Source organism: Oncorhynchus masou, unplaced genomic scaffold (assembly GCF_036934945.1).
Source record: "Oncorhynchus masou masou isolate Uvic2021 unplaced genomic scaffold, UVic_Omas_1.1 unplaced_scaffold_1246, whole genome shotgun sequence".
NCBI lineage: Eukaryota > Metazoa > Chordata > Actinopteri > Salmoniformes > Salmonidae > Oncorhynchus > Oncorhynchus masou.
The window spans coordinates 22,186-50,091 of NW_027002277.1; the positions used below are offsets into that span (position 1 = coordinate 22,186).

Consider the following 27,906-nt stretch of genomic DNA (forward strand, 5'->3'; position numbering starts at 1 on the left):
TGGTTAACTAGCGTTTACCCACTTATTGCGTTCCCAGTGTTGATCAGAGCTCAGAACGTTTATATTCCTGATCCGAGTTTTAATCTCTTAGCCGAGCCAATTATTATTATTATTATTTTAAACCTTTATTTTACTAGGCAAGTCAGTTAAGAACAAATGAGTGGAATCATGAACGGTTGTTTGTTCGACTGCGCCCCTCGGTTTTGCCTTGACACCAGCATGTTGCGTTTCTTTTACGCCTGCTACGTTAGTTTTTGCAGGGGTGGGTATAATTTGTGTTACGTTCCAACATGAATCTGTTCCAAAAACGTTGTAAATAGCAAAGGTTGCCAACAAACAACTCATACGAAGTTATATAGCGGCACAATAAGATGCCGGGTAAGGAGTTTATTCTGAAAAATGTCTGTCCTCACTCTGGTAGCCTACGGACAAACATTAAGAATAAGCTACGTGGTGAGTTGATGCCTATTCGGTAGCTAGTTAGCTAGGTGAATTATTCATGCTACTTTGTATGCGTTGTTTGTTGGAATAATTGTACATTACAATGTTTTTGGAACAGATTCCTGTTGGGACACAAATTATACCCAGCCGTTTAGCAGCAGTAAGTTCAACCCTCTCGCCCTGTTCTGGGACAGTTCAAGGGCCACTGAGATTTGAAACGATCTACCCCAGCTCGGAGTCGGGCTCAGCAGACCAACGGCAGGTGGCTATACAAGTAGGCAACTAGACACCGCTGCTGACAGACTAGTGGGGTTTGTGATATTCTGGATATAAAGTAAGTTTTATTTTTCTATTGGCCACAAAATAATCTGAAACACAACCAAAACAAACCGCAAATGCATCCAACAAGTTTGTACAGTCACAAGCTTAACGTAGTCATTGCGTGCTAGGAATATGGGAATTTTTTTATTATTTATTTTTATAAATGTTTGCTACTTTAATACACACACAAGTGAATTTGTCCCAATACTTTTGTCCCTTAAAGTGTGTGTGTGTGTGTGTGTGCGGGGGGCGTTAATATAAAAAGTGCTGTACTTTTTAAACGGTTCACCTGACGTGGATGAAAATACCCTCAAATGAAAGTCCTGCAAATTCAAAATGCTGAAGTCAGAGCCACAACAACAACAGAATCTGTCCAAATATTTTTGGAGCTCACGTTGAAAGGAAGCTATTGAAAATTAGATCTGTAGGTGAATTCATATCTAAAGCTGTAATAGAAAAAATATTTGTAGAGAATCGAAGGGGACCACTAGTGTAGCCTATTACCAGCAACTACAGGAGCAGAATGGCAAGTCTACGAAGGCCAGCAGCAGGAGGAGAAGTGTTGGGAACAAGGTTTTTCCTCTGGTTAGGCTATCATGATCTCTGGCTCCCTCTTTGTTAGAAATGTATGAATAAATGAATAAACAATATTCTCATTTTAAATAGAACTGTAACTAATTAAACTTAGATTCTGTTTTATTTATTTGATTAACAATATGAGTTCATAAGACGGGATTGTGTGACACAGACAAGGGTAATAAAGTTAATGAACACCATTCCAAAAAAGAAATGGGTTGTGGATTAAGTAAACAGATAAGGTAGTTAACCTATGGTTCAACCGACGAAACTGAGCTCTGGGGTGTTTTAGATAAGGCAGTGAGTGCATTCCTAGGTTCTCTGTTAATTAGAACTGTCAGCTCAGTGGTGATCGATAATGTTGAGGGGTCAAAAGTTAATTCAGTTATGTTGTGTGACCTGTTAGTAAGTTAGAATGAACTTTCAACCTCACTTGATTCTAGGTCGGGAGGAGGGGATTCATTCTAGAAGCAATGAAATGACATCATGTCATTGTATATAAACTGTTGCTCGTGGTAACGTGGGAGCGCGCTCCAAGAATAAATTATATTACCTATTATTGAAAAGACCGTCTATTTTATGCAAACAAGAATCTTACAAGTTCTCATAAAATAGATTAAGAGAATCAATTAATGAATACATATTAGTATAATTAAATTACAGTAACACTCTTGAGTTATTTTATTTATTTAAATATTTAGCTAATTATTTAATCTAACAGTGTGCATAAATCGAAGCTCAGTTGCTATATGATTTATTAAAACACATAGGGTGTGTCTATATATGGAAAAATACTGCTAAGCAGTATGAAACATTTAAATTTCTTGGAAATTTCTAGACAAAGCCCAGTCTTCAATCCAATTGAAAATCTGTGGTATGACTTTAAAGATTGCTGTACACCAGCGGAACTTGAAGGAGCTAGAGAAGTTTTGCCATGAAAAATGGGCAAAAATCCCAGTGGCTAGATGTGCCAAGTTTATAGAGACATACCCCAACTGTAATTGCTCTACAAAGTATTGACTTTGGGGGTGGGTGGGGGGGGGGCGGCGAATAGCTATGCACACTCTGTTTTTTTTGTCTTGTTTGTTTCACCAAAGAAAAGTGTTGCATCTTCATGGTGGTAGGCATGTTATGTCAATCAAATGATTCAACCTGGAATTAAAATGGATTTTGTAAGGCAACAAAATACGTTATTGAAGGATATGGGCGGCAGGGTAGCCTAGTGGTTAGAGCTTTGGACTAGTAACCGGAAGGTTGCGAGTTCAAACCCCCAAGCTGACAAGGTACAAATCTGTCGTTTTGCCCGTCATTGAAAATAAGAATGTGTTCTTAACTGACTTGCCTGGTTAAATAAAGGTAAAATTAAAAATTAAAAAAAATATAGTCCAGATTAAACCTAATAGGAAGACATTTTTATTTAATGGAGGTTCCATTCAGGTCTCTCTGTTTAACCAAATACTCTGTCTTTGGCAGGAGAGAGACCAGATTCTCACTCTGACAGCGAGAAGAGTCCTTTAAGGGAACCAGAGCCAGAGACGCCCAAACCAGCAGGACCACACCACTGCTCTCAATGTGGAAACAGTTTTTCTACGTTAGGGAATCTAAAACGTCATGAGATGGCACACACAGGGAGAGAAGCCTTTCCAATGTTCCCAGTGTGATAAGAGTTTTACCCAGATAGGGAGCCTGAAAGGCATGAAGGAAGATACATAAAGAGGGAGGAAGGCCTACCACTGCTCTCAGTGTGGAAGAGATTTACTCAGTTAGGTAGCCTGAAAACTACACAGACAGTACACACAGGAAGAAGCCTTTCAATGTTCCCAGTGTGATCAGAGTTTTACCCAGATAGGAAACTTGAATAGGCATGAAGGAATACACACTGGAGAAAAAGCCCTACCAATGCTCCAAGTGTGAAAAGAGATTTTGCGATCACAGTACCTAAAATCACATGAGATGACACACACAGAGGAAAAGTCTTTCCACTGCTCCCACTGTGGAAAGAGCTTTACTCAGTTACGGAGCCTGAAAAGACATAAGAGGACACACACATGAGAAAAGCCCTACCACTGATCCCACTGTGGAAGTAGTTTTACTCCAGGTAGGGAGCCCTGAAAATCCATAAGAGAAGACACTCTGGAGGAGAAGACATACGACTGCTCTCATTGTGGGAAAGATATTTTCCCAGTCAGAGGACCAGAAGTCACATGAGAGAATAGAGCTGTTTTCTGACTTAGTGTTTTTGACTGAGAATTTGTGTTTTTGGTTATGCCACATTAAATCATATTGTTTATAATACATCAGAGTCTATTCCCTTAAAGCTATTTATGTTCCTCTAACTCCCCTGAGTGCCTCTGTAAATTCAACAGCTATTGTATGCAGCAATCATGTGCCTATAAACCAGAATTATACTATTACAATTGAGACGGTTTGCCCTCGTAGAGAAGTCCACTGTGTGCATATATCACCCTGCACTAACATTAATAACATGAGCCTGTCTACTTCCCAAATAAAATTTTATTTGTCACATACACGTGTTTAGCAGATATTATTGCGGGTGTAAGCGAAATGCTTGTAACAATTTGAATCTGAGACAAGTGCTACAAATAGTCCGCGTTAACACGTGTAGCCTTAGAAACAAGGTTCATGATATCAGTAAGTCGCTAGATACAGAAAACAATCATATACTTTCTCTGAAACTCACTTAGAGAATACCTTCGATGAACCAAGGGTAGCAATGCGTGGTTACGACCTCTATGGAAGAGACAGAAATTCCAATGGGGTGGTGTCTCTGTTTATACTCAGTCATATTCCTGTTAAGCTCCAGAGAGGATCGGATGTCAAATGCTGTGGAAGTAATATGGCCACAGGTTCACCTGCCTCACCTAAAGCCCATTCTGGTGGGAAGCTGCTATAGACCACCAAGTGCTGACAGTCAGTATCTGGATAAAACACGTGTGAAATGCTTGGTAATGTATGCGATGTCAACAGTGGTATATTTTCTGGGTGACTAAATATTTACGGGTTTTCATCAAGCTGTCCACTCAGGAATACTCTTCACACTGTAACTAGTGCCTGTATCCCGGTTCAGGTTATCAATCAACCTACCAGGGTCGTTACAAACAGCACAGGAATGAAATCATACACATGTATTGATCACATCTTTACTAAATCTGCAGAAATTTGTTTGAAAGCAGTATTCAAATCCATCGGATGTAGTGATCACAATATAGTAGTCATATGTAGGAAAACTAGAGTCTGGGCCTAACATAGTGTATAAGAGGTGATACAAGAGGTATTGTAGTGATTCCTACGTTGAAGATGTGAATAATATTTGTTGGTCTGTGGTGTGTAATGAGGAGCAACCAGACTCTGCCCGTGACACATTCATGACGTTTCATATCCCAGTTACTAATAAGCACGCACCCCATTAAAGAAAACGACTTGTAAAAATACTGTCCAAACCTTGTGGATTGATGAGGAATTGAACAATGGTATGGTTGAGAGGGATGAGGCAAAAGGAATGACAAATAAGTCTGGCTGCACAGCCGATTGGCTACTGAAGTCATGTGACTAAAACTGAAAAAAATAAGAATAAACTGTACTATGAAACAAAGATAAATGACCTACAGCTTATAAAGGGTTCATAAGGCCTTCATAAACACTATGTGAATGTGTCACAAATCATCTTGCACCTTATGTCATGCCTTATAAAGGGTTCATAAGGCCTTCATAAACACTATGTGAATGTGTCACAAATCATCTTGCACCTTATGTCATGCCTTATAAAGGGTTCATAAGGCCTTCATAAACACTATGTGAATGTGTCACAAATCATCTTGCACCTTATGTCATGCTTTATAAAGGGTTCATAAGGCCTTCATAAACACTATGTGAATGTGTCACAAATCATCTTGCACCTTATGTCATGATTTATAAAGGGTTCATAAGGCCTTCATAAACACTATGTGAATGTGTCACAAATCATCTTGCACCTTATGTCATGCTTTATAAAGGGTTCATAATAAACACTATGTGAATGTGTCAAATCATCTAGAACCTTATGTCATGTTTTATAAAGGGTTCATAAATAAACACTATGTGAATGTGTCACAAATCATCTAGAACCTTATGTCATGATTTATAAAGGGTTCATAAGGCCTTCACCCTATGTGAATGTGTCAAATCATCTTGCACCTTATGTCATGCTTTATAACATCAAATCACAAATCATTGTATTTGTCACATACACATGGTTAGCAGATGTTAATGCGAGTGGAGCGAAATGCTTGTGCTTCTAGTTCCGACAATGCAGTAATAACCAACAAGTAATCTAACTAACAATTCCTAAACTACTGTCTTATACACAGTGTAAGGGGATAAAGAATATGTACATAAGGATATATGAATGAGTGATGGTACAGAGCGGCATAGGCAAGATAGTAGATGTATCGAGTACAGTATATACATTGCCAAAGTGGCATAGTTAAAGTGGCTAGTGATACATGTATTACATAAGGATGCAGTCTGATATAGAGTACAGTATATACGTATGCATATGAGATGAATAATGTAGGGTAAGTAACATTATATAAGGTAGCATTGTTTAAAGTGGCTAGTGATATATTTACATAATTTCCCATCAATTCCCATTATTAAAGTGGCTGGAGTTGAGTCAGTGTCAGTGTGTTGGCAGCAGCCACTCAATGTTAGTGGTGGCTGTTTAACAGTCTGATGGCCTTGAGATAGAAGCTGTTTTTCAGTCTCTCGGTCCCAGCTTTGATGCACCTGTACTGACCTCGCCTTCTGGATGATAGCGGGGTGAACAGGCAGTTATAAGGGGTTATAAAGGGTTCATAAGGCCTTCATAAACACTATGTGAATGTGTCACAAATGATCTAGAACCTTATGTCATGATTTATAAAGGGTTCATAAGGCCTTCATAAACACTACGTGAATGTGTCAAAAATCATCTAGAACCTTATGTCATGTTTTATAAAGGGTTCATCAATGTGGCATAACTTCATAAGCACCCATGTCAAATGTGACATAACCCACTATGTGAAATGTGACATAAACCAGGGCTTTATAAAGGTCGGGATAAGGCTTTAGAAATCATACTAAATTGGGGTTTCATAAAGTATCTATAACCTTGCCATGCATCTTGGTAGAGCATTGCAACACCAGGATAGTGGGTTAGATTTCCGGGACCACCCGTATGTAAACATTTATGCGCAACTGTAAACCTCTTACCTTGAGATGGGAGCTTTCATAGAGGTCAGTGTTTCCTTCAGTTGGGGGAGCTTTCATAGAGGTCAGTGTTTCATTATGTTGGGGGGGCTTTCATAGAGGTCAGTGTTTCCTTCAGTTGGGGGAGCTTTCATCAAGGTCAGTGTTTCCTTCAGTTGGGGGAGCTTTCATCAAGGTCAGTGTTTCATTATGTTGAGGGGGCTTTCATAGAGGTCAGTTTTTCTTTAATGTTGGGGGCTTTCATAGAGGTCAGTGTTTCCTTCAGTTGGGGGGGCTTTCATAGAGGTCAGTGTTTCCTTCAGTTGAGGGAGCTTTCATCAAGGTCAGTGTTTCCTTATGTTGGGGGGCTTTCATAGAGGTCAGTGTTTCCTCATGTTGGGGGCTTTCATCAAGGTCAGTGTTTCATTATGTTGGGGGCTTTCATAGAGGTCAGTGTTTCCTTATGTTGAGGGCTTTCATCAAGGTCAGTGTTTCCTTATGTTGAGGGGCTTTCATAGAGGTCAGTGTTTCCTTCAGTTGGGGGCTTTCATCAAGGTCAGTGTTTCATTATATTGGGGGCTTTCATCAAGGTCATCGTCCCCTTTACGCTGCTTCTATTCTCTGTTTATTGTCTATGCATAGTCACTTTAACCTAAATGTACATATTACTTCAATTACCTTGACTAACATTGACTCTGTACCAGTACCCCCTGTATATAACCTCCACATTGACTCTGTACTGGTACCCCCTGTATATAACCTCCACATTGACTCTGTACCGGTACCCCCTGTATATAGCCTCCACATTGACTCTGTACCAGTACCCCTTGTATATAGCCTCCACATTGACTCTGTACTGGTACCCCCTGTATATAGCCTCCACATTGACTCTGTACCGGTACCCCCTGTATATAGCCTCTTTGGGAGATAGACATATATGGAGGAGCATAAATATAGTAACACAAGAAAGAGATACACTTATAGAGTGCATTTGCCATTCTGGTAAAATACATTGTCCATTGTATAGGAGAGGTGACCAGAGGAGGCCATAGATGTATAGAATAGTTGAACACTAAACAGACCACATGAAGAGAAGGAGACATGTAGGCGCCAAGACGGCTGGACACACCAAAAACTAGAGGAAACACACAGTCTGCTGATCCGAGATAAAGACACACATACAAAAGAACACATGGAGCTAATTACAGGGTCAAAGCATAGGTCATAGGTTAGAGGGACGTATATTAGTTTTAGGAACAGCAAGGGTCTTGTAATCTGCCGAAAGCAGATGTGGGTGTTACTGGTCTGAACAAACAAGACGCACGGATTGGATGTAACTGTATTTGCATTGGAGGATGAACTAAAGATGTATGCATGGAGATAAAAGGGAGAGGGAGAGCTCTGGAGGTGTGGGTCTCGCGGGGCTCTCCGACTTATGATACGGATGTATTAAAAGTCTATCATTGAATTGAAAGTTCTTGGTCGTGTCATGTTTGAATCTATTGGCCACTACACCTCCACATTGACTCTGTACTGGTACCCCCTGTATATAGCCTCCACATTGACTCTGTACTGGTACCCCCTGTATACAGCCTCCACATTGACTCTGTACCAGTACCCCCTGTATATAACCTCCACATTGACTCTGTACCGGTACCCCCTGTATATAGCCTCCACATTGACTCTGTACTGGTACCCCCTGTATATAGCCTCCACATTGACTCTGTACTGGTACCCCCTGTATATAGCCTCCACATTGACTCTGTACTGGTACTCACTGTATATAGACTCTGTACTGGTACCCCCTGTATATAGCCTCCACATTGACTCTGTACTGGTACCCACTGTATATAGCCTCCACATAGACTCTGTACTGGTACCCCCTGTATATAGCCTCCACATTGACTCTGTACTGGTCCCCCTGTATATAGCCTCCACATTGACTCTGTACTGGTACCCCCTGTATATAGCCTCCACATAGACTCTGTACTGGTAACCAGTATACAGCCTCCACATTGACTCTGTACTGGTACCCCCTGTATATAGCCTCCACATTGACTCTGTACTGGTACCCCCTGTATATAGCCTCCACATTGACTCTGTACCGGTACCTCCTGTATACAGCCTCCACATTGTTGGTTACGGGCTTGTAAGTCAGCATTTCACTGTATTCTGTGCATGTGACAAATACCATTTGATTTGATGACGTTCCTAAAGAAAATAAAGTGCTTTTTACTCCATACTGACATCCAAACCTCCTTGTTACGTTTTGAATGCTCAGGCAGTTCATTCATTTATCGATACAACGCGTTGTCAGCCTCTGGTCTGGTGGAATCAAAAAATACAAATACTGTGTTTGTAAACGATGTCTTCGTGTTGGAGCCCCTCTGTACTGGTACCCTGTACTGGTAAACGATGTCTTCGTGTTGGAGCCCCTCTGTACTGGTACCCTCTGGTACTGTCTTCGTACCCTCTGTACTGGTACCCTGTACTGGTAAATGATGTCTTCGTGTTGGAGCCCCTCTGTACTGGTACCCTGTACTGGTAAATGATGTCTTCGTGTTGGAGCCCCTGGTTGTCCGTACATTTTTATAAACAAGAACATTGTGCCTTCTGGTTTGCTTAATATCAGGAATTTGATGCATAGCATTTAATTTTCCTTTGAATTTTTAGTCAAGTTTGACAATTGAGGACTTTTTCCACCACTGTGCATTTAAAACCAGATACTTTTAGAATGTAACTCAGTCTGTTATGTCCTGTTTTAATTTGTATGTAAATATTTGATTTGGAAATTGCAAAATGTTCATCATTAAATGGATGAATAGAATGTGCATTTCTTGGGGTCTCCTGATTGGCGCAGCCGTCCAAGGCACGGCACTGCATTGCAGTGATTGAGTTGTCGCTACAGAGCCAGACTGTGTCACAATGGCCGTGACCGGGATTCCCATAGGGTGGCGCACAATTGGCACAGCGTTAGGGGAGGGCTTTACTTGGCTCATTGCGCTCTAGTGACTTCATATGGAGTCCTGCAGGCTGACATATGTCGTCAGTTGAACGGTGTTTCTTCTGACACATTGGTGCAGCTGGCTTCCGGGTTAAGCGGGCGGGAGTTAAAAAGAGCGGTTGGCGGGGTCAACTTTCAGAGGACGCATGACTCGACCTTCGCCTCTCCCAAGCCCGTTGTCGATGAGGCAAGATTGCAAATAATAATGTGAGTTTTATTTTCACCTTGAAACCTCTTGAATTTAGTTGTTTAATTTAATTGAGTTAATTTGTGTTTCTAGTCAAGATAAAGGTGTATGAAAATGTGTTGAGGTTCCGAGAACATTTTGTTGACATGAAAAACATTCACTACCTCATGATTGTTACCATCAGTATTACTCCAACATGTCAGAGGAAACACAGGTGCTGATTGTAAAAAAAGGATAAAACATAAACTAAATTGTTTATTCTGGCCAACAATGTCGTAAAAACATATTTTCAAAATTAGCACAATGTTGTGTCTGACTTCAAGTAGAGCCAATACTTTCCTCTGTGCAGACTGACCTGAATATGAGTATGTACATTATGAATGAATACCAGAATAGTAATTGTTTAAAAAATGTTTTTTTCTTTTTCCCCATCTAGATCAAATCACAATTTATTTAAATTGCATTTAACAAAGTCACAACACGCATTATAGAGACAAAATAAGACAGAAAGCAAAATCAAAATAATGTGAAAACAGAGAAATCTGTCTCTCTGTGGTTGATTTCTCTGTTTTCACTGTATTTGACCTGTCAGGTGGATGGAATATCTTGGCAAAGGATAAAATGTTTTTTTTTATGACACTGTCGGCCAGAATAAACAATGTCGTGAATATTTTTCTAAACTGCGTTACCCACTCCAGTCAGCAGATGGCGGTCTGAGTTTCAGGCGAATGCTTCTAGCGTGACGCATAATCTCGTGGACGGGACACTTCAACAACAAAGCTGCTAATATAACCACTTCGGTAGCTTGCTCGACAACAGAAAAGCGAAATACTGAAGCGCCTTAGCCCATTTTGGATATAATACTCTGTTTTAAACACAATTCTGTTTACGTATCTAGTAACGTTAGTTAACTTAAACGTAATTAACAATTTGTTGAAATTGATAGTCAAACTAGCACTAAGCTAGTCGCTAATGCTAACTAGCTAGCTAGCTGAAATCCCCGACCATGAGCTCAGTAAGCTACTCAGCTAAAGAAGAGGAGGTCTGTTGGACGGAGAAAGAAGCTCTGGGGCTGAACATTGTCGTAAAAGAGGAAGACGAGGATATTACCATGCAAGGAGAGGAAGGGGCTTTCAAAACGATAAAAGGAGGAGGAGGAGGATGTTACAGTGAAAGAGGAGAAAGAAACGTTTGGGGTAAAAGAGGAAGAGTGGATAGAGTCTGTCACAGTGGAAGAGGAGGATATGGATGCTTTTTAGAATTAAAGCGGAGGAAGACGAGGATATCAGCGTGGAAGAGGGGATAGAGGCTGTCACAGTGGCAGAAGAGGAGGTAGAAGCTTTCAGAATGAAAAAGGAGGAAGAGGAGGAGGATATTATATTGAAAAAAGAGGAAGAGCCTTCTAGAGAGGAAAAGGAAGGAGAGGAGGAGGAGACTGAACAAGATCTGATGATCACCAGTGAGTACAGCTGCTTTTGTCAAAATAAAAGTCCTGCAAGTGTGCCATACGTGCACAAAAAAAGTAATAACTTTTATTTTGAAAGCAGAGAGAAAGTGGGTCTGGAACGTTTGGAAAGTCCGTTTAATAATACGTTCCTTTAGCTATTTGTGTCTTACATTTCTCCCGTTTGAAAGACCAATAAGTCCAGCTCACCAACTCAGCAAGTTAAAATGTAATTTTATTTCACTTCTGGCTTCTGACTGTTCAGTTTTTTTTGTGCACCACAATTGCGAGCAACGCTAGTGCAAATACCCCAGCATTATTGGTAAAAACAGCTACAGTGAGAACCGTCTTTAAAAAACAGGGCACAAACACTGAAGTTGTTGAACTAATGTGTCGTTTTGAAGAGTTCTTCAACTGAAGTCCTACACTTGAATATGTTGTTCAGTACTGTAAAAAAAAATGTTAACGGCTCAATCTGCCATTGGAACGTTCTTTTTTGTTGTTGTTGACTTTTACATTCAGGAAGTGGCTGCGTTTCCAGATTCTCCTGGAAGCCTCTTACAGATAGCTAAACAACCAAATCTTCTGCTTCTACTCCACAGTAAAGTAGAATAAACTGCAGTAAAGTAAACAGTGCTCTGCCTGCTATACTGTATTTCCACGTCCATGGATGTCTGGTGTCCGTCGGTGCTCAGTGGGGGAGAGGGCTGGTTCCAGCAAATGGAAATAAAAGGCTTGATTTTTTTTTTTGGGGGGTGAACAGAATGATAACTTTTAATCACTAAATAACTCATAAACACAATTGAATATCAGTTAAAACACTATACGTTATTGTTAGGTCTACTTTTACTTGCTACTTATATGAACTTCTATTATCCACCGTCCTCAAAATATTTTAATGATCTGTTTTTTTTTTTGTGTGACAAAATGACAGGGCACTTCCACTACTTTCTTAAAGCACTTTTCTAAACCTTCCTCTTTGGGCTGAACATGTCAATGTGTAGTTCATACATGCATAATTAATATCTTACCTCAATTAGCCACGGAAATCTATAGTTTCTAAACCTTCCTCTTTGGGCTGGATGTGCCAATGTGTAGTTCATACATGCAGAATTAATATCTTACCTCAATTAGCCACGGAAATCCCTAGTTTGAAAGTGACACTTTCTCTGGAACTTGTGCTGCCACATTTTCCCCCTCGTAGCAATTCAACTTCGACAAATGAGCTACAGTCCCTCGCCATATGAGTGACGGCCTGCAAGAGGCTCATCCTGCGCCCACAGCAGAGCAGAGGCAGAGTAATGACGTAATGCACAAATCTAGAGTAATGCACAAATCTACATGTGACGTAGTTTTTTCCAGGGACCACATTTGGCTAGTGAGCTCTACTTTCAGGAAAAAAAGTATTCAAAAGTAAAGGAGGATCTCTTTAAACTTACAGAAGGACAATAGAGTGTCTGAAACTAAGTATAATAGTTGTCAGGGGAATTTACTTCAACATGATTGAATTGATGCAGCCTGTTTCTAATACCTTTACAGACTGTTTCTAATACCTTTACAGACTGTTTCTAATACCTTTTCAGACTGTTTCTAATCCCCTTTCAGACTGTTTCTAATCCCCTTTCAGACTGTTTCTAATCCCCTTCTCAGACTGTTTCCAATCCCTTTTGAGACTGTTTCCAATCCCTTTTGAGACTGTTTCCAATCCCCTTTTCAGACTGTTTCAATCCCCTTCTCAGACTGTTTCCAATCCCCTTTCAGACTGTTTCCAATCCCCTTTTCAGACTGTTTCAATCCCCTTCTCAGACTGTTTCCAATCCCCTTCTCAGACTGTTTCCAATCCCCTTCTTTCAGACTGTTTCCAATCCCCTTCTCAGACTGTTTCCAATCCCCTTCTCAGACTGTTTCCAATCCCCTTCTCAGACTGTTTCCAATCCCCCTTCTCAGACTGTTTCCAATCCCCTTCTCAGACTGTTTCCAATCCCCTTCTCAGACTGTTTCCAATCCCCTTCTCAGACTGTTTCCAATCCCCTTCTCAGACTGTTTCCAATCCCCTTCTCAGACTGTTTCCAATCCCCTTCTCAGACTGTTTCCAATCCCCTTCTCAGACTGTTTCCAATCCCCTTCTCAGACTGTTTCCAATCCCCTTCTCAGACTGTTTCAATGTTTCCCCTTCTCAGACTGTTTCCAATCCCCTTCTCAGACTGTTTCCAATCCCCTTCTCAGACTGTTTCCAATCCCCTTCTCAGACTGTTTCCAATCCCCTTCTCAGACTGTTTCCAATCCCCTTCTCAGACTGTTTCCAATCCCCTTCTCAGACTGTTTCCAATCCCCTTCTCAGACGGTTTCCAATCCCCTTCTCAGACTGTTTCCAATCCCCTTCTCAGCCTGTTTCCAATCCCCTTCTCAGCCTGTTTCCAATCCCCTTCTCAGACTGTTTCCAACCCCCTTCTCAGACTGTTTCCAATCCCAATCCTTCTCAGACTGTTTCCAATCCTCTTCTCAGACTGTTTCCAATCCCTTCTCAGACTGTTTCCAATCCCTTCTCAGACTGTTTCCCCTTCTCAGACTGTTTCCAATCCCCTTTTCAGACTGTTTCAATCCCCTTCTCAGACTGTTTCCAATCCCCTTTCCAATCTCCTTCTCAGACTGTTTCCAATCCCCTTCTCAGACTGTTTCCAACTGTTTCCAATCCCCTTCTCAGACTGTTTCCAATCCCCTTCTCAGACTGTTTCCAATCCCCTTCTCAGACTGTTTCCAATCCTTCTCAGACTGTTTCAATCCCCTTTTGAGACTGTTTCCAATCCCCTTCTCAGACTGTTTCCAATCCCCTTCTCAGACTGTTTCCAATCCCCTTTTGAGACTGTTTCCAATCCCCTTTTGAGACTGTTTCCAATCCCCTTCTCAGACAGTTTCCAATCCCCTTTTCAGACTGTTTCCAATCCCCTTCTCAGACTGTTTCCAATCCCCTTCTCAGACTGTTTCCAATCCCCTTCTCAGACTGTTTCCAATCCCCTTCTCAGACTGTTTCCAATCCCCTTTTGAGACTGTTTCAATCCCCTTCTCAGACTGTTTCCAATCCCCTTCTCAGACTGTTTCCAATCCCCTTTCAGACTGTTTCCAATCCCCTTCTCAGACTGTTTCCAATCCCCTTCTCAGACTGTTTCCAATCCTGTTTCCAATCTCCTTCTCAGACTGTTTCCAATCCTGTTTCCAATCCCTTTCAGACTGTTTCCAATCCCCTTCTCAGACTGTTTCCAATCCCCTTCTCAGACTGTTTCCAATCCCCTTCTCAGACTGTTTCAATCCCCTTCTCAGACTGTTTCCAATCCCCTTCTCAGACTGTTTCCAATCCCCTTCTCAGACTGTTTCCAATCCCCTTCTCAGACTGTTTCCAATCCCCTTTCAGACTGTTTCCAATCCCCTTTCAGACTGTTTCCAATCCCCTTTCAGACTGTTTCCAATCCCCTTCTCAGACTGTTTCTAATACCTTTACAGACTGTTTCTAATCCCCTTCTCAGACTGTTTCTAATACCTTTACAGACTGTTTCCAATCCCCTTTCAGACTGTTTCCAATCCCCTTTCAGACTGTTTCCAATCCCCTTCTCAGACTGTTTCCAATCCCCTTCTCAGCCTGTTTCCAATCCCCTTCTCAGACTGTTTCCAATCCCCTTCTCAGACTGTTTCCAATCCCCTTCTCAGACTGTTTCCAATCCCCTTCTCAGACTGTTTCCAATCCCCTTCTCAGACTGTTTCCAATCCCCTTCTCAGACTGTTTCCAATCCCCTTCTCAGACTGTTTCCAATCCCCTTCTCAGACTGTTTCCAATCCCCTTCTCAGACTGTTTCCAATCCCCTTCTCAGACTGTTTCCAAATCCCCTTCTCAGACTGTTTCCAATCCCCTTCTCAGACTGTTTCAATCCCCTTCTCAGACTGTTTCCAATCCCCTTCTCAGACTGTTTCCAAACCTGTTTCCAATCCCCTTCTCAGACTGTTTCCAATCCTGTTTCCAATCTCCTTCTCAGACTGTTTCCAATCCCCTTCTCAGACTGTTTCCAAACCTGTTTCCAATCCCCTTCTCAGACTGTTTCCAATCCCCTTCTCAGACTGTTTCCAATCCCCTTTCAGACTGTTTCCAAACCCCTTCTCAGACTGTTTCCAATCCCCTTCTCAGACTGTTTCTAGACTCAATCCCCTTCTCAGACTGTTTCAATCCCCTTCTCAGACTGTTTCCAATTCCAAACCTGTTTCCAATCCCCTTCTCAGACTGTTTCAATCCCCTTCTCAGACTGTTTCCAATCCCCTTCTCAGACTGTTTCCAATCCCCTTCTCAGACTGTTTCCAACCCCCTTCTCAGACTGTTTCCAATCCCCTTCTCAGACTGTTTCCAATCCCCTTCTCAGACTGTTTCCAATCCAGACTGTTTCCAAACCCCTTCTCAGACTGTTTCCAATCCCCTTCTCAGCCTGTTTCCAAACCCTTCTCAGACTGTTTCCAAACCCCTTCTCAGACTGTTTCCAATCCCCTTCTCAGACTGTTTCTAATCCCCTTCTCAGACTGTTTCCAATCCCCTTCTCAGACTGTTTCCAAACCCCTTCTCAGACTGTTTCCAATCCCCTTCTCAGACTGTTTCCAAACCCTTCTCTGACTGTTTCCAATCCCCTTCTCAGACTGTTTCCAATACCCTTCTCAGACTGTTTCTCCCCTTCAATCCAGTTTCTAATACCTTTTCAAACTAATTCTGGTAGATGTTTTATATGACTGTTTGACCTGAAATGTTTGCTTATGCCACAAATGATTTGCATAACAACAGTGAAGTTCAATAGTGTTTTCAATTAGTGTTTATTCAGGTCTCTCTGTTTAAATAAACCCTCTGTTTGTCTTTGGCAGGAGAAAGATCAGACTCAGAGGAACCAGAGACGTCCAAACCAGCAAAACCACACGACTGCTCCCACTGCAGGAAGAGTTTTACCAAGTTAGGAAACTTGAGAAGACATGAGAGGACACACACAGGAGAGAAGCCTCATCACTGCTCCCAGTGTGGGAAGAGTTTTACCCAGTTAGGGAACCTGAAAATACACGAGAGAATACACACAGGAGAGAAGCCTTACGAATGCTCTCAATGTGGAATGAGTTTTACAAGTTAGGGTACCTGAAATCGCATGAGAGAACACACACAGGAGAGAAGCCTTTCCACTGCTCACTGTGCGGGAAGAGTTTTACAGAGTTAGGCAACATGAAAAGGCACGAGCGGACACACACAGGCGAGAAGCCTCATCACTGCTGTCAGTGTGGGAAGACTTTTACAGAGTTAGGGAGTCTGAAAATACATAAGAGAATACACACAGGGGAGAAGCCTTTCCGCTGCTCCCTGTGTGGAAAGACTTTTACAGAGTTAAGTAACCTGAAAAACATGAGAGGACACACACAGGAGATAAGCCTTTCCACTGCTCCCTGTGTGGAAAGAGTTTTACAGAGTTAGGGAGTCTAAAAATGCATAAGAGAATACACACGGGCGAGAAGCCTCATCACTGTTCTCAGTGCGGAAAGAGTTTTACAAAGTTAGGGAACCTGAAAATGCATGAGAGAATACACACAGGAGAGAAGCCATACCAATGCTCCCTGTGCTTAAAGAGTTTTACCTCATTAAGGCAATTGAAAGAACATGAAAGAATCCACACCATAGAGAAACGTTAGCAATGCTCCTAGTGTGAAATTATATATTTAGTTAGTATAGTTTTAACCAGTTAGGGCACCTGAAAAAATCATGAGATAATACATACAGTGAAGATGCCTTACCACTGTTCCAGTGTATAAACGAATATATCACATCAAATATACTTTAAGTTAATGACATTCTATTTTAAAGCTACAATGTGTAACGTTTTTGTGCAAACCTGACACACATTCACACAGAAAAACCCCCACAAATAATGCTCCCACACTTGTCTCATATATTGTACTGCAAAATGTTGTGCTTTTGTTTATGCCACATGAAATCAAGTTGTATAAAATGGACCAACAAAATACATCTATGTTTTTTTTTTTTCATTTCAAAACAATAACTGAATATGAAGCAGACTATGTCAGTGTGAATGTATCCGAGTAAATAACGTCATGCTGCTTACTTAGCGATGACCACTTTCCCCTGATTAGACACATACCTGACTCGAACTCGGGACTTCTGCTTTACAAACACACGTGACCGTCCTCTTCTCTCAAGCGTCTCTACTATTCGCGCTGCTCAAAAGTTAGTAATCGAGTGGCGCGCGATTGGGACACTTACAACTGACGAGTAAGTTTCACACGTCTTCGATGTGCTCCATTCAGCCCCTCAAAACTGACAACAGCGACCACAGCGTTGAGCTGAGCACAACTGAACATCCGAGTCACTGTGAAGTCACTTCCTTCAGGTTTGCCACAAGCTTCACGGAGACTAAAGATTCGGAGCAGAGCGCAGTGTTCCAAAGTCGTTTCACGTCACAAAGAGGCAACTTGTCATATGTTCCGCTATTCTAAGCACTTTTTGTGCTCCTTGGAAATTTGAGACGTATGCCACATTTTTGATTCCTTGCATTTTCTTGGTGATATAATGACATTCTATTTTAAAGCGACAACGTGTCACTTTTTTGGGGGGGGGCAAACATGACACACATTCACACAGAAATATGCGTTATGGATCTGTCAGTCTCATTGAAAGAAAGTCCAAGAAGGTGTAGATCTGTTCCATGTGTGCAATTTCTATGCTTCCCTGTTCTGAAGTTGAGTTTTTGTATCTTTTTAATTGGGACTCAACCAGGGTGTCTGTAGTCCACCAGCTTCAAAACAGCTGAACGTTATTTGGTTGTGTAAATATATTTCTATAGTGGTTGAGATGGTAAATGATTCTCTACACAATAACTGCTTGTCATTGTGAAATTAGACTGAAATTAACTACTGAATTTAGAGGGAAATGGTTGAAGATTTCTGCATAGTACATCTTTAAGTTTAGCCAGGAAAGCATGGTTGAGGTTCCAGGGGATTTCTTTTACCATAATTATGTATACAACTCCAGCCCAGTTAAAACTGTTGATGCTCTGGCCCCCAATGAATAAATTGACGCCAGGACAGCATCAATCACCACCTTCCGGACACCTGAAACCCCACCTCTTCAAGGAATACCTAGGATAGGATAAAGCAATCCTTCTCACCCCCCTTAAATGGGGAGTTAGATGCATAATGTAAAGTTTTCCACCGGGGCTAATTATGCTATAAGAACTCATTAAATGTAAATGTAAATTATTTCACATGGGGAGATTTGCGAATTAAAAGCTTGCTTCCTGTCATCCAGCTGGCTGCTCAGAATAACCCACAGCCGACTTGCACAAAACCCGGTAAGAACAAAACATTCATTAACTATTATAAAATATGCAGTATTTAAATTATTCCGGTGGTGAATGATGGGCTTCCGGTGGTGAATGATTCCGGTGGTGAATGAATGGGCTTCCGGTGGTGAATGATTCCGGTGGTGAATGATGGGCTTCCGGAGGTGAATGATGGGCTTCCGGTGGTGAATGATGGGCTTCCGGAGGTGAATGATGGGCTTCCGGTGGTGAATGATGGGCTTCCGGAGGTGAATGATGGGCTTCCGGAGGTGAATGATGGGCTTCCGGTGGTGAATGATGGGCTGAATGATGGGCTTCCGGTGGTGAATGATGGGCTTCCGGAGGTGAATGATGGGCTTCCGGTGGTGAATGATGGGCTTCTGGAGGTGAATGATGGGCTTCGGTGGTGAATGATGGGCTTCCGGTGGTGAATGATGGGCTTCCGGAGGTGAATGATGGGCTTCCGGAGGTGAATGATGGGCTTCCGGAGGTGAATGATGGGCTTCCGGAGGTGAATGATGAACTTCCGGTGGTGAATGATGGGCTTCCGGAGGTGAATGATGGGCTTCCGGAGGTGAATGATGGGCTTCCGAGTGGCGCAGTGGAATAAGGCACAGCATCTCAGTGCTAGAGGTGTCACTTCAGACCCTGGTTCAATTCCAGGCTGTATCTAAGGTGCTTCTGGAGATGAATGATGATGAGCATCTCAATGATGCTGGAGGTGTCACTAATGATGGAAGCAGATACCCTGGTTCTATTCTAGGCTGTATTACAGTGTTCTAAACACTATAGACCCTGGTTTGGTGATGCCAGGCTGGAGGTGATCATGGGCTTCCGGAGGTGAGTCGAGGAGGTAATGGCACTGCATCTCAGTGGTGAATGATGGGCTTCATTACAGACCCTGGTTCAAGTCCAGGCTGTATCTAAGGGTTCAATTCCAGGCTGTATCTAAGGTTGCATCTCAGTGCTAGAGGCATCACAACAGACACCCCGGTTCAATTCCAGGCTGTATCACAGCGGTCTAAGGCATTGCATCTCAGTGCTAGAGGCGTCACTACAGACCATGATTTGATTCCAAGCTGTATCACAACCGACCGTGACTGGGAATGGTGGTCTTTCAGATGATGTTTCTTGCATGACATAAAATCTTGTGGACAGCACAAACACATTTTTGTGTTTTAAACTGTAGATGTACACTACATGGCCAAAAGTATGTGGACTCCCCTTCAAATGAGTGGATTTGGCTATTTCAGCCACATCCGTTGCTGACAGGTGTATAAAATCGAGCACACAGCCATACAATCTCCATAGAAAAACATTAGCCCGTACTGAAGAGCTCAGTGACTTTCAACGTGGCATCGTCATAGGATGCCACCTTTCCAACAAGTCAGTTCGTCAAATTTCTACTACTGCTAGAGCTGCCCCGGCCAACTGTAAGGGCTGTTATTGTGAAGTGGAAACATCTAGCGCCTTGCGGTCAGATGCCGAGCAGTTGCCATACCCGGCGGTGATGCAGTCAGTCAAGATACTCTCAATGGTGCACCTGTTTTTTTGTGTGTGTTTTTTGTACATTTTTACCCCTTTTTCTCCCCAATTCCGTGGTATCAGTTAGTTAGTCTTGTCCCCATCGCTGCAACTCCCGTACGCCTCGGTAGAGGCGAAGTCTAAAGCCATGCGTCCTCCTAAAACACGGCCCTGCCAAACCACACGGCTTCTTGACACACTGCTCACAACCCGGAAGCCAGCAGCACCAATGTGTCGGAGGAAACACATGACAACTGGTGCCCACAGGAGTCACTAGAGCGCGATGGGACAAGGACATCCCGACTGGCCAAACTCTCCCTAAACCAGACGACGCTGGGCCAATGTGCACACGACATGGGTCTCTCGGGATCGAACCCAGGCTGTGTGCCCTCTTCACGACTGGGATTGAACCCAGAGGCGCTGTTGTGCCCTCTTCACGACTGTGTTGGTGTGTCCACGATCAGCCCTTTGTCTTGCTGACGTTGAGGGAGAGATTGTTGTGCTGGCACCAATAGGCTGTCTCATCGGTGATCAGGCCTACCACCGACATGTCGTCGGCAAACTTAATGATGGTGTTGGAGTTGTACACAGCCACGCGGGCGTGGGATAACAGGGAGTAGAGGAGAGGACTAAGCACGCACCCCTGAGGGGCCCCTGTGTTGAGGGTCAGCATGGTGGATGTGTTGTTGCCTACCCTTACCACCTGGGGCCGGTCCGTCAGGAAGTCCAGGATAGGTTGCAGAGGGAGGTGTTCAGTCCCAGGGTCCTTAGCTTGCCATATTTTTACCGTAGATATGCGGTATTTTTCTGCATATACTTCTAATTTTCAACGCCAAACCTACTACTAGTGTGGCCAAGGAGCTCTATTGTTATGCCATCTGACCTTTGTGATCAGCTGACGGTCACTCCTGTTTGCCCTCTCTTTGAGCTTTAGGCTAGAAGCTTGCTTTCAATGGGATTAGTGTGATTTTGCAGTAAATAAAAGCCCTATGCTAAAGAATATGTTTAAATTTGGCTCGAGGAGAATTAGCTTATTATAAAGTTGACCCTGCTCCCAAAGCACCATTATCATGTCTCCTGTCCTATGAGGAAATAGTGTGCTGGACCCACGGGTATACAAACATCCTTGACAAGTTTCGACTCAATAAGTTCACTTTTCTCTGTTCCATGGAGCAACCAAAACAGATAATTGTAAGGCACTGGACAGAGGAGGCATATTCAATGCCTCAGGATTGCTTTGCGACAACTGATTGGAATATGTTCAAAGACTCATCCACCGAAGACTCATCCATCAACATTGAGGAATATACAGTATATATATTCTACAAACCCTACTGAGTATACTCTACAATACTTTTGCTGCAGCACCCACAATATGCTTTGCTTTATATAACCAATGCACAATATGATTTTCATTGTGGCCATTTATTTTATCTTGGAACATGGTTTAAAAACCCATATTTAATGCAAAATGTTACTTAAATATGAACAAATACGAATCATTGTTAATGTTTAGACAATTACTTATCATATAATTAATAAATACAGGTTATTGACACCTTTCCACTATTACGCGTGGGACTTTTATTTAGAAATCTTCCAAAATTCCAGACCCGAAGTACTTTTTTTGTGTTGTTAACGGGACGCTGATCTAGTTATCAACCACGGTAGCTTGCTACCAAAATAGCTAAAACGTTAACGCTCATTAGACACTTTCGGTGTGTATTAGCCACTGTTTTAAACACACGTATGTTGTATATCTAGCTAATTGTCGCATTTAATTTTACGTTGCTAGTAGTCAGCTAGCTGGCAGGTTAAATTAGTAGTAGCACTTGACTTGTCATTAATGCTAACTAGCTAGCTAACATCCCCGACCATGAGCTCACTAAGCTACTCTCCCCTGCCGAAGAAGAGGAGGTCTGCTGGACGGTGAAAGAGGAGAAGGAAGAAGAGGCTGTCACCGTCAAAAAGAAGTAGCGCGTGAGGCTGTAACAGTGAAAGAAGAGGAAGAAGCTTTCAGAGTGAAACAGGAAGAAGCGAAAGAGCGGGATGCAGATGTTGGAGTGGAAGGGGAGATCACTATCACATTGGACGAGGAAGACGTTTTTGGAGTGGACGAAGAGAAGACTGGAAATCTGAACACCAGTAAGTAGCATCTTAAAAACAGGGCCACAAACTCTGCAGTTGTTGAACTAATGTCTGGTTTAAAAAAAAGAGCACTCTACACTTGAATATGTTGTTCTGTACTTTAGGAATTGTTAAATCTATAAAGAGTGGTGGTCAACCAACAAAACGTTAATGGATTAAATGCTTAACATTATATTTTTCCAAATCTCTTTCTGTTGTGCTTTGCTCAGTCTCTACTCTTATACTGCCACAACCCATGAGCAAATTATATATATTTTTTAAAAACCTGTTTTGAAGCTACTACAATCATTAGTGTTTTTATAATCTCAATGGTGTCATTAGGTCCTTCATATTTTAGCTGTATGGTTTAGACAAACTGATCTGATTTCTTAAAATATCTACGATACCACATCATATAACCAGTTATTACAACCAACTCATGTCTGATTTGCAAATGATGAAGAAAACTCAATTCAGACGAGGATTATTTTTGATCTGGATTAAATGTTGTAAAAGAACTGGCCACCAGTTATTTAATTGAGCTAAACAAGGCACGCATTTGCCGTTCTTAGGCGTGCTGCGAAGCGGAGTGCCGGGGAAAACAGCCCTAAACACCGTGGTTATTCATTTACAGGTTCTAGTAAAATGGTTATTATTATTATCTTGCATGGGATAAGAATGTCTCTTTTTCTTCTTCCAGTGGAGATTAGTTCATAAATTACCTGGCTGGGCTGTGGGACAGTGGAGATACAGTTGATACATTACCTGGCTGGGCTGTGGGACAGTGGAGATACAGTTGATAAATTAACTGGCTGGGCTGTGGGACAGTGGAGATACAGTTGATAAATTAACTGGCTGGGCTGTGGGACAGTGAGATTAGTTGATGAATTACTCATTGGGCTTTTGGGACAGTGGAGATACAGTTGATACATTACCTGGCTGGGCTGTGGGACAGTGAATGTACATGGATAATTCAAATGGAACTGTTATTTATTATCATAAAAATAACTAGCACTTGTCAACCAATCAGCACCCAGGATCCAAACTATACTGAAGGCTCTAGTCTGGATTAAACCTCATAGGAAGACAGTTTAATCATGTGGAGATTTTTATTCAGGTCTCGCTGTTTAACCAAATGTTTTTTTCTTTGACAGGAGCGATATCAGACTGTCACTCTGACAGAGGAAAGAGTCCTTCAGGGGAACCCGATCCAGAGACGTCCAAACTTCAGTGAGGAGACACCACCCTGCTCCCAGTGTGGAAAGATATTTTCCAGGTTAAAGCACCTGAAAGAACATAAAAGAACTATTACTAGGGAGAAGCCTTATCATTGCTCCCAAAGTGTGGAAAGGGTTTTGGACACTTGGGGTATCTAAAAGTGCATGAAAGAACACACTCTGTAGAGAGGCCTTTTCAATGCTCTCAGTGTATTGAAAGAGATTTATCCAGGCATCGCATCTGAAAGAGCATGAGAGAACACACACACGGGAGATAAGCCTTTCCAATGTTCTCAGTGTAAAAAGAGTTATACCAAATTAGGGAACCTGAAAAATAATCGAGAATACACCGGAAGAAGCCTTTCCCATCCCTGTGTGAAAAGAGTTTTGCCTATTTAGGGATACTGAAAAAAGCATGAAATGACGCACACACGAGAGAAACCTTTCCAATGCTCCCAATGTGGGAAGAGTTTGACAGAACACACACAGGAGGGAGAAGACCTAACGTTGTTAAGACCAGTTAAGGCCCCGGAATAACCACCTCCAAAATGATTAACCCCCTTGATAAAGATGTGTTTAAGATCAACAGTACAAGTACTGAGCTGAATATTGTATGCTGAAATTGTGTTTTTATACAAATACAATTGCTCAGAGAAAAATATTTTGTTTAACAAGTGAAAAAAAAAAAACTTTTAACTTTCATTTATTGGCACCCGTAAAGATTCTTGTTAATTAAAATAAATCAAATCAAATCTACGTTAACATTGTGACGGGACATTTTTCTCTCTGTGTATCAGATTGTATGTTTAGAATAATGCCGCTCTGTACTTACATGGCCTGGTTCGGTTCATGCGACTGACTGACTGATTGTCGATGGGAGTAACCCATAAGCAATGTACTAACATGGCCCAGAACATTGTTCTGTGGGACAGAAGGAGTATCTCAGCCTCGTGAGGTATCAGTCAGTCACATGCAGGAACCAACGTTAATAATGTAAATCATGCTCATATAACTTGTTTGTGTAGCAGTATATAAGGACTGAAAGGGGAACGCCCTTTTCATCAAGCTTGGATTGAGTTTGTGAACCTCTCCGGGCCGTGATAATAAAGTGATTTGTTTAAAATTTTAATTCAGGTGTTGAATTTCCACCACAATATTTAAACTTTTTTTTTTGTTCATGGTTTCTTGTGTCACTGGGGTATAAAAGTTATGTAACGCATGTAAAAATGTATCTGCCATCACATTGACACAGAGCCACTTACAGTAGTGAGTCATTTAGCAGACTCTCTTATCCAGAGCCTCTACAGTAGTGAGTCATTTAGCAGACTCTCTTATCCAGAGCCTCTACAGTAGTGAGTCATTTAGCAGATGCTCATATCCAGAGCCACTTACAGTAGTGAGTGCATGGGGAAGGGCAAACAACTCACAAATGAAAAGAGACACGGTTGTTGATCTTCATAAATCAGGTAATGTGCAAAAAAACAATAGCTAGGGCAATGATGAAGACATTTAAAACCACTGGAGCAGTGGTAAAGTTGTCTGAAAAGAGGACACAAGTGTATCTTATCTCCAGAGGAGGATGGTTCAGGAAGGGCCACAGTTGGAAAATTCCAGAACTTGGTCATCTTGGAGTCAACAAGTCTCTGAATCTCCAATTAGAATTCCAGAACTTGGTCATCTTGGTGTCACCAAGTCTCTGAATCTCCAATTAGAATTAGAATTCCAGAACTTGGTCATCTTGGAGTCACCAAGTCTCAATCTCTGAATTAGAATTCCAGAACTTGATCATCTTAGGGTCACCAAGTCTCAATCTCACATTAGGAATTCGACCCAGAACTTGGTCATCTTGGGGTCTCTGAATTTCCAATTAGACGCCAGTAGGCTCTTGAGGGGTTGCCAGAAAAAAAAACAGCCTTTAGTGAGAGTAACCAGCACATCTAAACACCTGAGCTAAACAGCGTTGGAGCCAGTGGTGGGTTTGGCACTTGGATTGGAAAAAGGTATATGGTGATATGAAACAAAAATGGAGGGGTAGACACACTTTGACACACTAGACACACTAGACACACTAGCGGTGGGTAGACACACTAGCGGTGGGTAGACACACTAGACACACTAGCGGTGGGTAGACACACTAGACACACTAGCGGTGGGTAGACACACTAGCGGTGGGTTTGGCATCGAAAGATAGACGAACGCGCAGTAAAGAACTTCATATCTACTGTAAAATATGGTAGGGTATATTTGATGTTATGGGGCTGTTCCGCTTCCACTGGTCCTGAAGGCCTTTGTTCCAGTCAACAGCATCGTGAATTCGACCAAGTACCAGGAAATGTTTGGCCGAAATCTGGTTTCCTCTGACAGGAGGCTGAAACTTGGCTTCAAATGGATCATCCAGATAGACAATTCTTATTTTATTTAACGAGGCAAGTCAGTTAAGAACTAATTATTATTTACAATGACGGAAATGTTCATTGTTTTTGGGCAGCATTATGTGAGGTGTTATTATTATAAGGCAAATACTTTTTCACGCCACTGCCCACATACACTGTCCATGTAGTTTAATAGCATTGCAGTGTTAGGAGAGCAGGCCACTGTCCATGTAGTTTAATATAATTGCAGTGTTAGGAGAGCAGGCCACTGTCCATGTAGTTTAATATCATTGCAGTGTTAGGAGAGCAGGCCACTGTCCATGTAGTTTAATATCATTGCAGTGTTAGGAGAGCAGGCCACTGTCCATGTAGTTTAATATCATTGCAGTGTTAGGAGAGCAGGGCACTGTCCATGTAGTTTAATATCATTGCAGTGTTAGGAGAGCAGGCCACTGCCCATGTAGTTTATATCATTGCAGTGTTAGGAGAGCAGGGCACTGTCCATGTAGTTTAATATCATTGCAGTGTTAGGAGAGCAGGGCACTGTCCATGTAGTTTAATATCATTGCAGTGTTAGGAGAGCAGGCCACTGCCCATGTAGTTTAATATCATTGCAGTGTTAGGAGAGCAGGCCACTGCCCATCATTGCATGTTAGTTTAATATCATTGCAGTGTTAGGAGAGCAGGCCACTGTCCCAAGTGGCTTACTATCATTGCAGTAAGAGAGCAGGGCACTGCCCATGTAGTTTAATATCATTGCAGTGTTAGGAGAGCAGGGCACTGTCCATGTAGTTTAATATCATTGCAGTGTTAGAAGCAGGCCACTGTCCATGTAGTTTAATATCATTGCAGTGTTAGGAGAGCAGGCCACTGTCCATGTAGTTTAATATCATTGCAGTGTTAGGAGAGCAGGCCACTGTCCATGTAGTTTAATATCATTGCAGTGTTAGGAGAGCAGGCCACTGCCCATGTAGTTTAATATCATTGCAGTGTTAGGAGAGCAGGGCACTGTCCATGTAGTTTAATATCATTGCAGTGTTAGGAGAGCAGGCCACTGTCCATGTAGTTTAATATCATTGCAGTGTTAGGAGAGCAGGCCACTGTCCATGTAGTTTAATATCATTGCAGTGTTAGGAGAGCAGGCCACTGTCCATGTAGTTTAATATCATTGCAGTGTTAGGAGAGCAGGCCACTGTCCATGTAGTTTAATATCATTGCAGTGTTAGGAGAGCAGGCCACTGCCCATGTAGTTTAATATCATTGCAGTGTTAGGAGAGCAGGCCACTGCCCATGTAGTTTAATATCATTGCAGTGTTAGGAGAGCAGGCCACTGTCCATGTAGTTTAATAGCATTGCAGTGTTAGGAGAGCAGGCCACTGCCCATGTAGTTTAATATCATTGCAGTGTTAGGAGAGCAGGCCACTGTCCATGTAGTTTAATATCATTGCAGTGTTAGGAGAGCAGGCCACTGTCCATGTAGTTTAATATCATTGCAGTGTTAGGAGAGCAGGCCACTGTCCATGTAGTTTAATATCATTGCAGTGTTAGGAGAGCAGGCCACTGTCCATGTAGTTTAATATCATTGCAGTGTTAGGAGAGCAGGCCACTGTCCATGTAGTTTAATATCATTGCAGTGTTAGGAGAGCAGGCCACTGTCCATGTAGTTTAATATCATTGCAGTGTTAGGAGAGCAGGCCACTGTCCATGTAGTTTAATATCATTGCAGTGTTAGGAGAGCAGGCCACTGTCCATGTAGTTTAATATCATTGCAGTGTTAGGAGAGCAGGCCACTGTCCATGTAGTTTAATATCATTGCAGTGTTAGGAGAGCAGGCCACTGTCCATGTAGTTTAATATCATTGCAGTGTTAGGAGAGCAGGCCACTGTCCATGTAGTTTAATATCATTGCAGTGTTAGGAGAGCAGGCCACTGCCCATGTAGTTTAATATCATTGCAGTGTTAGGAGAGCAGGCCACTGTCCATGTAGTTTAATATCATTGCAGTGTTAGGAGAGCAGGCCACTGTCCATGTAGTTTAATATCATTGCAGTGTTAGAGAGCAGGCCACTGCTCCATGTGAGTTTAATATCTCATTGCCGTGTTAG

General features: G+C 42.1%; 1 pseudogene; it reads left to right on the forward strand.

The window, feature by feature from the left end:
* Positions 1–11,003: 11,003 nt before the first annotated feature.
* On the forward strand, positions 11,004–17,163 carry LOC135530061 (zinc finger protein 239-like; annotated as a pseudogene).
* The last annotated feature ends 10,743 nt before the right edge of the window (positions 17,164–27,906 follow it).